The sequence below is a fragment of the Equus przewalskii genome, chromosome 28, assembly GCF_037783145.1.
Source record: "Equus przewalskii isolate Varuska chromosome 28, EquPr2, whole genome shotgun sequence".
NCBI classification, from domain to species: Eukaryota; Metazoa; Chordata; class Mammalia; order Perissodactyla; family Equidae; genus Equus; species Equus przewalskii.
In genome coordinates this window covers 29935020-29948027 of record NC_091858.1, presented here as the reverse complement: position 1 = coordinate 29948027, position 13008 = coordinate 29935020, and the positions used below count along the sequence as shown (strand labels likewise).

Genomic DNA, 13008 nt, shown 5'->3' with positions numbered 1-13008 from the left:
ACTTATAAATCCTAGCGTTAGAGCAATGTGGTATCAGAGATGTGTATCTCGACAAACGGAAAGCAGCGTCAAACAACTCGAGTTCTTTACTTGTTTCCTTGAAGAGCACAAAGGAGATAAACGGACCACAGCAATACTTTAAACATTTTTTCCCTAGTCCTAGCCATTGTACTCTTCATCCTTTCCTCCTGTTCTTTGTTATGAAATCCCTCCAAAAACTGGGTTGGGAAGGCAGCATCTTCTTTGAAGTGGGGATGAGCAAAATAACTAAATTATTCTATAGTAGGCAGGGAGAAGAAAGGCTGGATAAGGTAGTGATTGTTGTTGAACTGTTTTCCCATCTTCACTGTTTTGTTTTACCTGGCTTGAAGCCTATGACGCTTAAAGATCTCTTTCCCAAGGCTACAGCCTACTGGCTTTTTCAAGAATTAGAATCAGCCTAATTTTAAATACATTAATAACACTCCAAAACTGCTCCTGTGACGACAGTACCACTGATTCCTGGTTGTCAGCTGTCACAACTGTATCTCTTTAAGTCTTGCAATGGGTTGAGTGTGTCTCTTCCCACAGCCTGTCATAGCTACCAGACTGAATCTTCGTTTGAATTTGTCATCTCTTCCTATCTCTGCCAATTTCTGATTTTAGGCAGTTAGTGTTTAATGCCATATTTGAATTAGAACGAGTGGAAGAGATCAATCACATTTCTGTCTCTTGCTGGCTCCCAGAATATTCTGCCACTGGGTTTTCCATAGTCTACAAACACGACTTACCATAGGGAAGCAAACCAGAATTTGTGTTCTCAGTTGCTCCTTGCCATTCCTGGGCTCCATTCACACTTCTATCACATTACGCATAACCCTTAATTGTATTTATTGGTTTGCATTTTTGTCTTTTTCAGTAGAGGATAGGCTCCTGAAGATCAGTTCTATTCCATTCTGATTGAAGTCGCCTCACCTAGCTTAGTTCTTGGTTTGCAGTAATGATCAAAAATGCTTACAGAATGAATCAATGTGTAAATGAAAGGATTACAAAGTTGTTTGGTAGGGTGTTTTGTAGGAAAATATATGTAAGGCTGAAATGAAAGCAATTAATATGTCTTATGGCCCCTCTGAATTTCCTAGCGTCCAGCTTGAGGGGGACCCTCCTGACTGGGAACCATGACCTGGTCACTTATCTGTCATCACAAAAAAGTTTTGGATCTGGAAAGACAAAGATTTACTGAAAGACTAAGGATTCTACCGACTTTTGCCCTGAGGCTCGAGGGACCTCTCAGGATGGTACTAGGTAAGTGGTTACATGTCCTGTCTTAGAAACAACAACAAAGATCTTCCATATAGAATCATTTGGGAGAGACTGTTGTTGATATGCATTTTGCTTTACCGCCCATATTTCTATTACTTTACCTATTGATAAAACTATGACTTATGCTAAACTGGGAACTAGATGGGCAACTTGTCACTCCTACATCTAGAAAGAATGACAATAATGTTGTCTGATGCATTCATACATTTAGGTCGATTATTATAGTACTTTGGAATATCAAAAAGTCACAGAATGTCCCAGAGAAGGGTCACACTGATGACTGACATTGATGGGTTAAAGTATCAGAGATACAAAGGATATTTGTCATCATACTCCTGCCAATTAAATGAATAAGGACTGAGAGAAGAGCTTATATCAAATCTAGAATAAACCAACCAGAAAAGTAATAATAAAATGTTAATTTCATTGGTCTAGTAAAGCCAATTGACAAGAAAGTGTTCTTGTGTGCTGGTAAAGATATTCACCACTTAGAGTTAAGGAAACAAGAGGAGACAGAAACCTTGCAAAGTAGCTACAAATCTGTTATAAGCCCAGTTGGGTAAGAGTATATTTAATATTGTTAAGATCAATATCAGTGGGAATAAGCTGGTTTATACTGTAAGTAAAAATTAATCCCCAAATCTCAGGGACTTAAGATCACAGGTTTATCTTTCTGTCATGCTGTATGTCTATTGCAAGTCAACTCTTCTCCTGCAGAGGTCGGTTCCATATTTGTGTTTGTACAATCGCAGAGGCAGAAGAAGGGCATTACAGTGAACGATGCACTGAATGTTAAGGTTCTATACAGGAGTAATGCAAGTCACTTTCATTCACACGTCATTTACCAAAACAAGTGGCAAAGTCACACTTAATGATTACAGGGAAGTTCAGTGCCACCATTTTTACTGAAATACTTGAACATCTTAATGACTCCCCATGACTCTGAATCCAAAACTTTGAAAATAGATATTCATCTTTGTATTTATTTCTAGTTTTCATTGGAAAAATAAGAGTAACCATCATACTTCCACCAAAACAAGTTTAACATATCGAGATTAACTTTCTAAGATGTTCCATCTACATCTCTTCAAAAAAAATTATTGTGGTTAGAGCACTTAACACAAGATCTACCCTCTTGACAGAAGTCTGTGTGCAATATGTCACTGTTGACTAGAGACACAGCGTTGTACAGCAGATCTCTAGAACTTACTCATCCTGCATAACTGAAATTTTATCCTATTCAGGAGTTACTCATCTGTATCTCTCTTATTCTCTTAATGGATGGATATAATTTCAGTGTACGAACTGCACAAATTTATTTTCTCTCTTAAGCATGATAGACATTTAAGTTGCTTCTGCATTTGTGCTATTAAAGATAATATTGCATGTACATTTTTACCTACTTATAATTTTAGAAAGATTCATAGAAATCAAATTGCTAGATCATAATGTTTGTTCACTTTTATTTTAAATAGACACAGAAAATTACTTTCTAAAAGCTTGTCAAATTAGCTTGCTTATAAACAGTAAAATAGCCACACACTTCTATTTGTTAAATTATGGGAAATTTTATGTGTTATCATTCACTTTGGTATTTTGGAATTTGAAACAACAACCTTAGTTTTGTTAAGGTTAAAAATCAGCTTTCACCCTTTTTTTGCTCTGCTGGAAAACTCAGGGTAAATAATAAATTCTACAAATAGAACAACTAACTGAAATATATCTTTTTGGTAACACTGAAATATGCAAATTTAAAATTAGGAATAAACTAGATTTGGTACAAATAAAATCAATAGCAAAATAGTAGTGGTTGAAAGACACACATTAAAATTTTTATTGACTGAAAATTAATGGGAGGATTTAACCTATACATAACCCACAGAAACTACTTGGTTGAAATAAGGCACCCAGGGAAACTTACAAGAGTTTCTGGCAAGAGTAATATTTTGTAAAAGTTGATATGCTCTAAAGAAACAATTAAGAAATCAAATATTTGAAATTTACACAAAAGTAATTCATCCTGATGAAAATTAATCGATCAAATCACCATGGAATAAACTGAAAACATGTAAATCTGCTATTAAAAAAGTAGAACGAAAGTGAAATTGGCTTAATTTTATTGGGGGCATACATATTTTCAGTGAAAATGTTATACACAAATTTTAGTATAAATATGATGGAAATGTTTGCATCCATGATCAATCCCCAAAGAATATTTGGAATCAAAATGGAAAGGCAGGTAGAAATCAGGTGTTCAAAACATGGGAAAAGAAAACAATGCTGACTGAGCTCCCTTATTAGGCATTATCCTCTGCTGTCTGCAACCTTCCGTCTCAGAGTTAGACAACATAGAGTGGGCGTGAAATTCAAGACTCCAAGGTTGGGTTGTACTTATTCTGTTTTCTCTCATTTTACCATTTGTTATGGACTGTATTATGTACCTCCAAAGTTCATATCTTGAAGCTTTTACCCTAAGTGTAACTGTATTTGGAGTCAAGGACCTTTAGGGAGGTAATAAAACATAAATGAGGTGAGAAAGGTGGGGCCCTAATCCAGTAGGACGGGTGTCCTTATAAGAGGAAGAGACACCAGAGATTGAGACCTCTCTGTCTCTCACATTCTCCTTGCATGCACAGAGAAGAGACCACATGAGGATACAGCAAGAATGCGGCCATCTACAAGCCAGGAGGAGAGAATTCCCTAGAAACCAATCCTGATAGTACCTTAATCTTGGACTTCCAGCTTCCACAAATGTGAGGAAATAAATTTCCGTTGTTTAAGGCACCCACTCTGTGGTCGTTTTTAGTTAGGGCAGCCCTGGCAGACTAATGTATCATTCTAAGACCTCTTTAATTTCTTGTTAAAACTTACATTTTTGCATTGTCTTCTATGTAATTGCCTCCTCTTTGATTATTAGTGGCATCATTTGTAGAACAAACCCCATCTCCCAAATATTCTTGCTTAGCACTTTTCTATAACTTAGGGCCCAAAAGGAAGACTTCCAAAGACTCTGGAAGAGTCAGACAGATTAAAATGCTACCACAAATCTGAACTACAAACACTCAATTACTTTGAGTTTCATAGGCAAAGTGAAAGAATTAGAACTGTATGGGAAAGATGAAAGCACAAACATATGTGTAGTCTAAGAATAAGTGTAATGGAAACAAAATATATACATGGTAGTCTTATATATAGATATATTTAGGTAGTATGAAAATCTATGATATCATCATACAGAGCTCTTTAAAAAAGATATTGTATCTCCCTTTATTATAGAGAAACTGATGAAAGCAGAGTAGACTCCTAATGGGAAGATATCTGTTGTAATCAAGGAAAAATTAAAACTCCCTCAACATCAAAATTTTGAAGGGGAAGAATTTCAATACACTTCCTACAAATTATGATATTTCTTTCTTGAAGGCTGAGGTAGAAAATATTGAAATAAAAATATAAGTGTGATCACTTCTAAGCAAATAGATGGTTAGGGAATTTTTAATAATTTATTTATTATTTAGAACCCACACACTTTCAGAAAAATTGGAAATATTTACTTTATATATATATAGAAGAGAATATATACTTTAGAATGATCTTAAAGCTGGAATAATAAGAACTATATAAAATAGATGTGTATAGGTTTGGGGCTTTTCCTAAATTTAAACTAAATGTAGTTATTACTTTTGTTCACAAATTCTAACTCTGAGAATTTGGGCAAAACTAAATTGAGTTACATACTTTCTATTGTCTGACCTAAGTATCAAAACTGCTTTTTAAGAAAATCAGTTTTCCAATACTAAATTCTAAAGGTAATGTGTTCCCTGGGTTCTTATATGAATGACAAAGAACAGGGTGACAGACAACGTCTTCAACGGCAGCTTATCTGCAAAGCTGGAAGCATTCTTCATATGTCCACTTATTGAATCTCCCCTTAATAAAAGCCAAGGGCATAACATCAAAAATAATGCAATGAAGGCATTTCTGCAGAAATTTCTGCAGAAGTTTGAGCCAGTCAGGTAGGCATTTTGATAATCCAACTCGATAAAATGGTAGAGTTTACACTAATTTGAGAAGTGACAGACAGGAGAGCCCTGAGCTTGGGTTATCTTTCCTGAATATCAGTTTCATCCTTTGGATGAAGAAAAATAACTTCAAGTTTAACTTCTTTGATACGAGCCAAGAGCATAGGAATTCTGGATTCCTGAAATAGTAGCACAAGCATTTTACAGTAGAGATTGAGAAGTATAATTTATGTTCTCCACAGAGTAATACAGAGAGGTGGGCCAGAATTTTCTAACTCAATTTTAGATCATTTTGAAATGTGTCCAGTTGAGAACACATACTGCGGACAAATATCTCCATCATACACGAACCTCAGAGTGTCTCCCTGAAAACTTCTACCTCCAAAACTGCAAAATTTTTTTCAAATTCCATATATCATTTGCTGGAACCCTCATCCAGTTAGATCCTCAAGACAGAAGCAAGACAAATATAATTTAGTTTCCTAAATTTCCCTCTCCCTCATTGTCCACTTCTAATCAACATCCAAGCTACTCCAAGTTTCTCTCTTAAAAATATGTTTATGATAGTTCTTCCCTTTTATCCCACTTATACAGTCCACATTGAAACTTCAATTGTAGTTACCCAAAACTGACCGTCTTGTCTTTTCACCTCACTTCTTTTCAATGTATGCTCCTCTTGGCGTTAGAGATCTTTTTAAGACATAATCATTTATCACTACTTACTGAGGAAAACCCTTGGACGTATTTCCCCCAGCCTATGTCTAAGGTCTTTAGCCTAGCATACAAGACACGTAACAACATCTAATTCTGTCTCCAGTCTCAAACCCTAATTCTACCTGCCCATTAGTTAAATACCAACAATATGGAAACTATTGAATCACTTGTTGCCTTAGCTTTTCCACATTTTCCCTCCATGTGTATGCATATTCTTTGGTTTTCCAGAAAATTCCCAAATGTTGTTAAAGACAATGCTCAAATATTTTCTGTGTGCAAAACATCTTCCCTGAAAATCTCACGCAGAGTTAATTGCTGTGTGGTTAGAGTACCAGTAAAATATTGGATGCCCCAGTCCAGATAATGAAGTGTAGCTAGTGTGATGATTGCTTTGGTAAGAAAGATTAGGACCTTTTGACAGATGATCACTTGAGGAAGGAGAAATTCAAGGTTGAATGAAGGGCATACATAGTATAACACCATGACGGGGAAAGTGGGGTTGGATTTTAGTGAGAAAATAGAAGATTTGGGAAGAAAATCTTTTGTAAGTGACGCTTCTCAGTTAATGCGGACTTAGAGTCTACATATGGGGAAGAATTTTCAATATGGCAGACTCTGGAGGCTAAGGTAGATTTTAAATAGAGCTGATGATGCATCAGACTTCACTCAAAGCCCTAATTTTTTATGTGCAATTTTATGCTCTTTTACTTTTATATATATATATATGTATACGTCATTGCATTAATGCAATATTGCATTATTGCAATGTTATTGCATTATTCCTAAATATATATATATTTTCCTAAATAATCTCTTAGAAATAATTCAAGCTCTGGTCAATTTCCACTTAAATTCCATGTAAAATGGAATAAAGATCTTCCAAAGATTCACTTAATTTGAAAGTAAATAATAATAATTTATCAGTAATAATAACTATCGATTATTAAATATCTATTCTGTGCTTTATTACGTTTTTTCTTTATAAGTATGAAAGATAAATTTTATTTTATCTTATAAATGTCTAAATCCCTTCGGAGAAATTAATTCTCCACAGGCCAATAAGAGCCTGTGCAAGGTTAAAACCCATTCCACATTGATTCTAAAGCCTCTCTCTTTCTACTAATTCACCAGCTCACTCAGTTTGCAGACAGGTCAGTTGCTGCATTCTGGCATCCAGGAATCCAGGACACTGATTTTGGACCCTCTGTTGTTTACCTTCCAAGAAGGAATTGGCTGATTCGGAACTGCTTGGCTATTTACAAAAGTTAGACGCTGTTGTTTACAGTGAAGTTTTCCTCACTGGATGGGACTTCGTCCCTATTTATTTTGCATTGATATGGACTGCTCACTACAACATTAGCTGCTGCATGCTTCATAATGAGACTGGACTGTTCATGGGTAAGGAGATAATGTGTGCTGGGAGTTGAAAGCTGTACTACTGATGGCAGGTAAGGGTTGGATTTTAATCCTGGCATTATTATTTGCTAGAACTGTAACTATGGGCAACTTCTAAGCCTCATTTTTACCATCTGTTAATGAGAATAATGATATTACACACCTGTAAGACTACTGTAAAAAGTATGTACAATCATGTATATAATTGCCTAGAATTTCCCCTTCCTGTCGCCTCCTCCCGCTTGCTGATTTTCAGGGGAAGATTTTTGGTCACGCTGCACCGTACAGCTTAATAGATTCCTGATATTTTTGGAGGCTGATTTTACCATCAAAGAATTCACCCAAGATGAAGAAAGAAGAAATAGGTATGTGCTACGGAAGGAGCCAAGTGATTCTGCTTTCTCCAGTCATTTTGAGGGTTAAGTACCTCTTTTTTCAATATTTATAAGTGAGATCAAGTAATAAAGTACATTAGCTGAATATGCAAACTAAGAATGGATAAAGCGATAAAATTTCAACGGCAAACAGCATAAATCTAGGGCTAACCTCTGCACAGAGGAGCAAGCAGTGCTCTCTGAGTTATGGGTTCCATAAACAACTCAGGTGTTCCAGCAGCTGCATCCTCAGCCTGGGCCATCAGCACATAAGGTCTCTTTGTGATGAACCTGAATAGATACCAGGTAGAGGTCAAAGTCCCAACAACCTGAAGGCTCAGGCCTTTTAGTTTAGCGGTAAAGTCCTAATGCAGGGGAGCGCGTCTCAACAAACTGAAGGAGACTCCGCTGAGCTCTCTGCTGGGGAGGATCCTAAATGGCCAAAGAAATATATCCAAACAGCACTGCTCTGCTATTTTAATCCTCCAAAGAATTCTCCTTGGACCAACACCAAAGAGTCAAATAATAAGTTTTAAAACTTACTTTTCTCTTAAATTTGAACTAAAAAAAAGGTGGAAGATCCAAAACTATGTGGAAAGTAAGATTTATTTGCATTATGTAGAATTTAAAATTATACACGCACATATCGAAATCTCTCTCTGAATGAAGTTATGGGTGGATTTTATCTTCTAATTTATTTTAAAAAATTAACACAAAGGATTTACGGTCCTTATAATCAGAAAATAAGAGCATTATTCTATCATTGCTGTTATACACACACGTAGAATGTTGACATTTATCCAAATAATTATCTTGATTTTTTCAGCTTGCATCACTATATGAAACAGACAAAGGGCAATTTAAATTCCATTTTGAAACCCAAATTAATAATGTGCTACATTTTATTACTTACTTTTAAAATTTTACGGTGGACCTATAAAGCATACATATGCCTTAATAGTCATCTATTATTTCTTCTGATATGAAATAGTACTTTAATCAGAAATGTCTTCTCTTTAAATTAAGGATATAAATCTTGCTAGAATTTTATCCTGTTGTCATTATAAAGCCATCAGATTCAACACTTGATGAATACTGATAGCAATGTACTACTTGGAGTTTGATAAAAAGATGAAACTTATTTCACACAAATGTGCTAAATGGTACTAATGCATTCTCCAATATGTTTGACTCTATGAGATTTGAGATATCCGATGGCTACGTGACATGAAAGAAGTGGTCTAAGTGCTAAATAGTAGCTGCCCAACTGAAGACATGAAGATTCACCCACAGCAGAAGGAACAATCAAACAAATTTACAAACCTCTTGGATTTATAACAGATGCATAGCTTTTTTACAAGATTAAATTAACTTAATATAGAACTCTACCTGCTTAATAAAACAAAGTTTCTGCGTTAATGTTCCTTTCAAGGCAATCTGAAAATTATGCCTTCTCACAAACCTAAGAAGAAAGATGTACTGGATTTATCTGAACCCCCTAGAGCACATCCTCATATTTTGGGGTTATAAAAAAAATAAAGCAGATCCTTAGTGGACTGAGGGAGCTAAAATTAGGAGGAGGAGAGCAGTACCATGCCTGCCACAGCAGGAAAGGGCCCTGTCTCAACTCCAAGTTACTCAATATGAACAGCCAACTGAACTAGGGTAGGAAAAAATCACAATTTGAAAACATTTCCGTAAAGTGAATTTAGTTATATGGTCTTCATATAACCGTTCTCATATCAGAAGAAGCGGTTAATGACTGTCTAAATGTCTGCTACAGACCATAATTTAAGAATTTCTTTATATTTATGCTAAAAAACATTGTATAAATCGACTTCACTAATGTGTGCATAGCAAAAACCATATTTCCCTCTTTTAGAATACAGCGAAAAATATATGAAACCATTTTGTTAATTTAAGAACTTTCTAGTACTCTTAGACATGAAAGTAAAACTGAATAGCAATGAGTAGTTTATATGCTGGTATGGTATTTTGTATTGAAGTTCTTCAATTTGATATCTCCACGACTATAAGAATAGTTTACTAATATTGCTATATATGTAGTTTTATGAGTTTCTATAGATTTTCCTCTAACTGATTAAGGAAAACTCAAGGTCAATCTACTCATACATAATAACGAGTGTTGGTTTCATTTCATGGATAAGTGTTCATGTTTGATATTTCAGAACTCAAAACAGAAAGATCTCAAGACCTATATTTCCTTTTCATGTTAGCACAATCTGCAGTTGTTAGGAGAGCTGTCAATCTCTTCTTAATACATTCAAGTCCTTTGGAGAAAAGCACAGGCCAAAGGGGAAAACCCACGGTGGAAAATTTCTGAAGCGAAGCTTATTATAGACAAGGCTGAATGGTAGTCAAAGGTAAATTTCTAAAGGGATCTGATTAACATTGCTCCATCAAATAAGAACCAGAGAATAAGCCATTAATTTTATGGCATTTTTTCCCCCTTCTACTGTTTTTTCATAAGTTGGACTTCCTTCCAGGTTAATTAACCACTAAACATTTTACAAGCAATCCAAGTACGGAAGCAGTAAAAGATAAATTGCACTTACGAAGTAATTGACAAAGGGTATATTGGGCATTTTAAGCAATGATCGTGCGCATCCTAATACCGGAAGAAAGGCTTATGTACTGCCATTTGACAGATCATTAGTTAATCTCAGACCTCAGCATCAAATAATAGAGACTCCAGGCTCAGATGAACCTACCCACACTAGGTAGGGGTAACCTAGTGCAAAGAGCTTCTGAGAAAACAGTGTTCTTGCCTTGGTATTATCAAAATACCCCTGGTGTTATCTCAGATGAATTCCCTAGTGACTTTATTTTCTTTTGACAGTAAAGTTAGAGCTGACAAACCAAGGCAGTTCTCAGAGAAATTCAATTACTGAAATGTCTGACAGCTTGCATTGCTTCTTAGTAAAGTTTCCAAAGTTGCTTGCAGCATGTATAATGTAGTTTACTTGTCAAGTCATGCACTGTATTTTATAAATAAAATTAAAAAATGCTATCAAAAGATATAAATTTCAGAAACAAATTTTTGTTGAAAGAGAAACAGGTAATGATAATGTATTTAGAAATATTTATGATTTTTTATTGACAGGCTATTACCTTTCTAGATTGTTTATGGCAGTTGAAAGGTAGAATACGAAATTGTTTCTGTCTTTGAGAAGACTGAAATCTATCAAACATTTATGGCCGTGAAATTTGAAATCACTAAAATAGTTTGAATTGAAATGGTGCATTCCTAAATTTTAAATTTTTTTTTATTTCTAAATAACAATATTCCAGTGGTTGAATAATTACAGAGAATGACCATTGGGTCAAGTTCCAGTAGCATCTGAGCCATGTGACTCATTTCCCAAAATTGGGATAAATAGTGAATGAGATAAAGTGCACCATGTGTGTATGTGTATCATTATGCCATATATAATCTATATAAATTGCATTCATAAATAATTGTTATATAAAACAGGGTGATTTATATTATCATAAGTTAAAAATAATAAAAAAGAAAAATGTGCTTAGGAACAAGATTTCAAGAACTGCCTTGCTCCTACTGATTGCTTACCATATTAACTTAAACGCAGACCCTCTTCAACTAATTATAGTTCGAGATTAGGCTGCAGAGAAATATTAGGGAGAAGGAACGACATTGTGTCTACATTCCACCATTATTTCACCTAGGCCTAACTCCAGGGGAGTGGGCAATAAAGAATTCTTTTAAGGGTCAGAGTTTCTTCTGTAGCCTGCCTTAAAACATGAGAACATTTGCACTGACTGTCAAACGGGTCATTCACAATTTTCTTCTCTCTCCCCAGAGTTTCAACATTTCTAGAAAAAAAATTAATAGGTTTACTGGACATTTTTTTACTGAGTTAGGGCCTAAGAGATTTCCATCTCACCATCCCAAAGGTGGGCCTTTCTGAAACTAGATGTTGTCGGAAATTTGACCTGTGTGCACTTCATGATCATCTAGTCCCAACCTCTTCATTAACAATATGAGCAATTCAAAGTTAAACAACTTCCAAAGATCATGTGTCTGTTAGAAAAAATGCACTTGGGTTCTACACTAACGCTTATATCCTCAAACACCAGCTGTAGTTTTAACATATATAAAACCTACTCATACATCAGTTTTCAAATACCTAGACAACGTATTTCTTGATTTTACTTGATGTATATTTCTGAGAACAAGTTATGCAACCTATTTTCAATTATATCTCATAACAAAAAATGTAATTTATCTTAGTAACAAAATGCCAATATATATTCTTTCGTCATTTCTAGCACTTGGCTGTAAGCAGAATTAACAATAATAGATAGTGATTTGAAATACTGTAAAGCCTTTTCAACAAGTGAATAATAAACCATTGAATGTGACATATGATTCCAGCTTCCCACGTTTTCTTAGACAATCCATCCCTTTTATCTTTCCCTCTCCATTTCTACTCTCCCTGGAGGTTCCTCATCTGTGTTTTAAAATCCAGCTCTCTGCTTATACTGTGATAGACATTGGGAAGAAACATAACTTAGTTGACTGGTTTGCTTTATTCGCAAAGACAAACTGAAAATGAGCACCACAGCTGTTTTGTATAGTAGTATGTTTTCTTAGAAAATTCTGTCTTCTGCTTTTGCAGGTGACTATTTCGTACCTTCTCTTTTTTCCTTAAACTGCCCAAACATTGTCACCCCTTCTCATTCTCAGGTGATGACCGTGATTCTTCTACTAAGAAAGAGAAATAATCAGAACAGAACATCCATAGCCTCCCAACGTTAGAAATTAACCTATATGCAAACTGGGCATTTAGGCTCTGTGTTTTCTTCTGTCACATATGTTGAACAATCTAACAGATTCCATTTCCTTTCTCCTCTCCAAGGCCCTGGCTTCTGAGTTGGTACCTCTGTCTCCTGCAACATAAATTTCCCACTCTCCTGTGATGAGTTCCCATAGCATAACATACGTAAACCTATGTAAACCTATACATATAGGTGGCTAAGATGATAGATAGATATTGAGATAATCTACCATCTTTAAAATAAAAACTGAAACCTTCTCTCAGATTTACATACTGGCCAGACATTGCCCTGTTTTTCTTCTCCTACTTAGAGCAAAACATCTCAAGAGTCTCTGAACTCACTGGCCCCACTTGCTCTCCGATTTTCCCTAAAACCTACTCTAA

At 35.3% G+C, this 13008-nt stretch overlaps 1 long non-coding RNA gene across 3 annotated transcripts in view; it reads left to right on the top strand.

Moving 5' to 3' along the window:
• Window positions 1-7289: 7289 nt before the first annotated feature.
• Window positions 7290-13008, top strand: part of LOC139080068 (uncharacterized) — a 36648-nt gene continuing 30929 nt past the window's right edge. Inside the window, exon 1 of one of the 3 annotated variants that reach the window (XR_011534216.1) lies at window positions 7290-7483. This is a non-coding gene — a long non-coding RNA (uncharacterized lncRNA). The remainder of the gene's footprint in view (window positions 7484-13008) is intronic. The other 2 variants (XR_011534218.1, XR_011534217.1) reach the window with 2 other exon arrangements.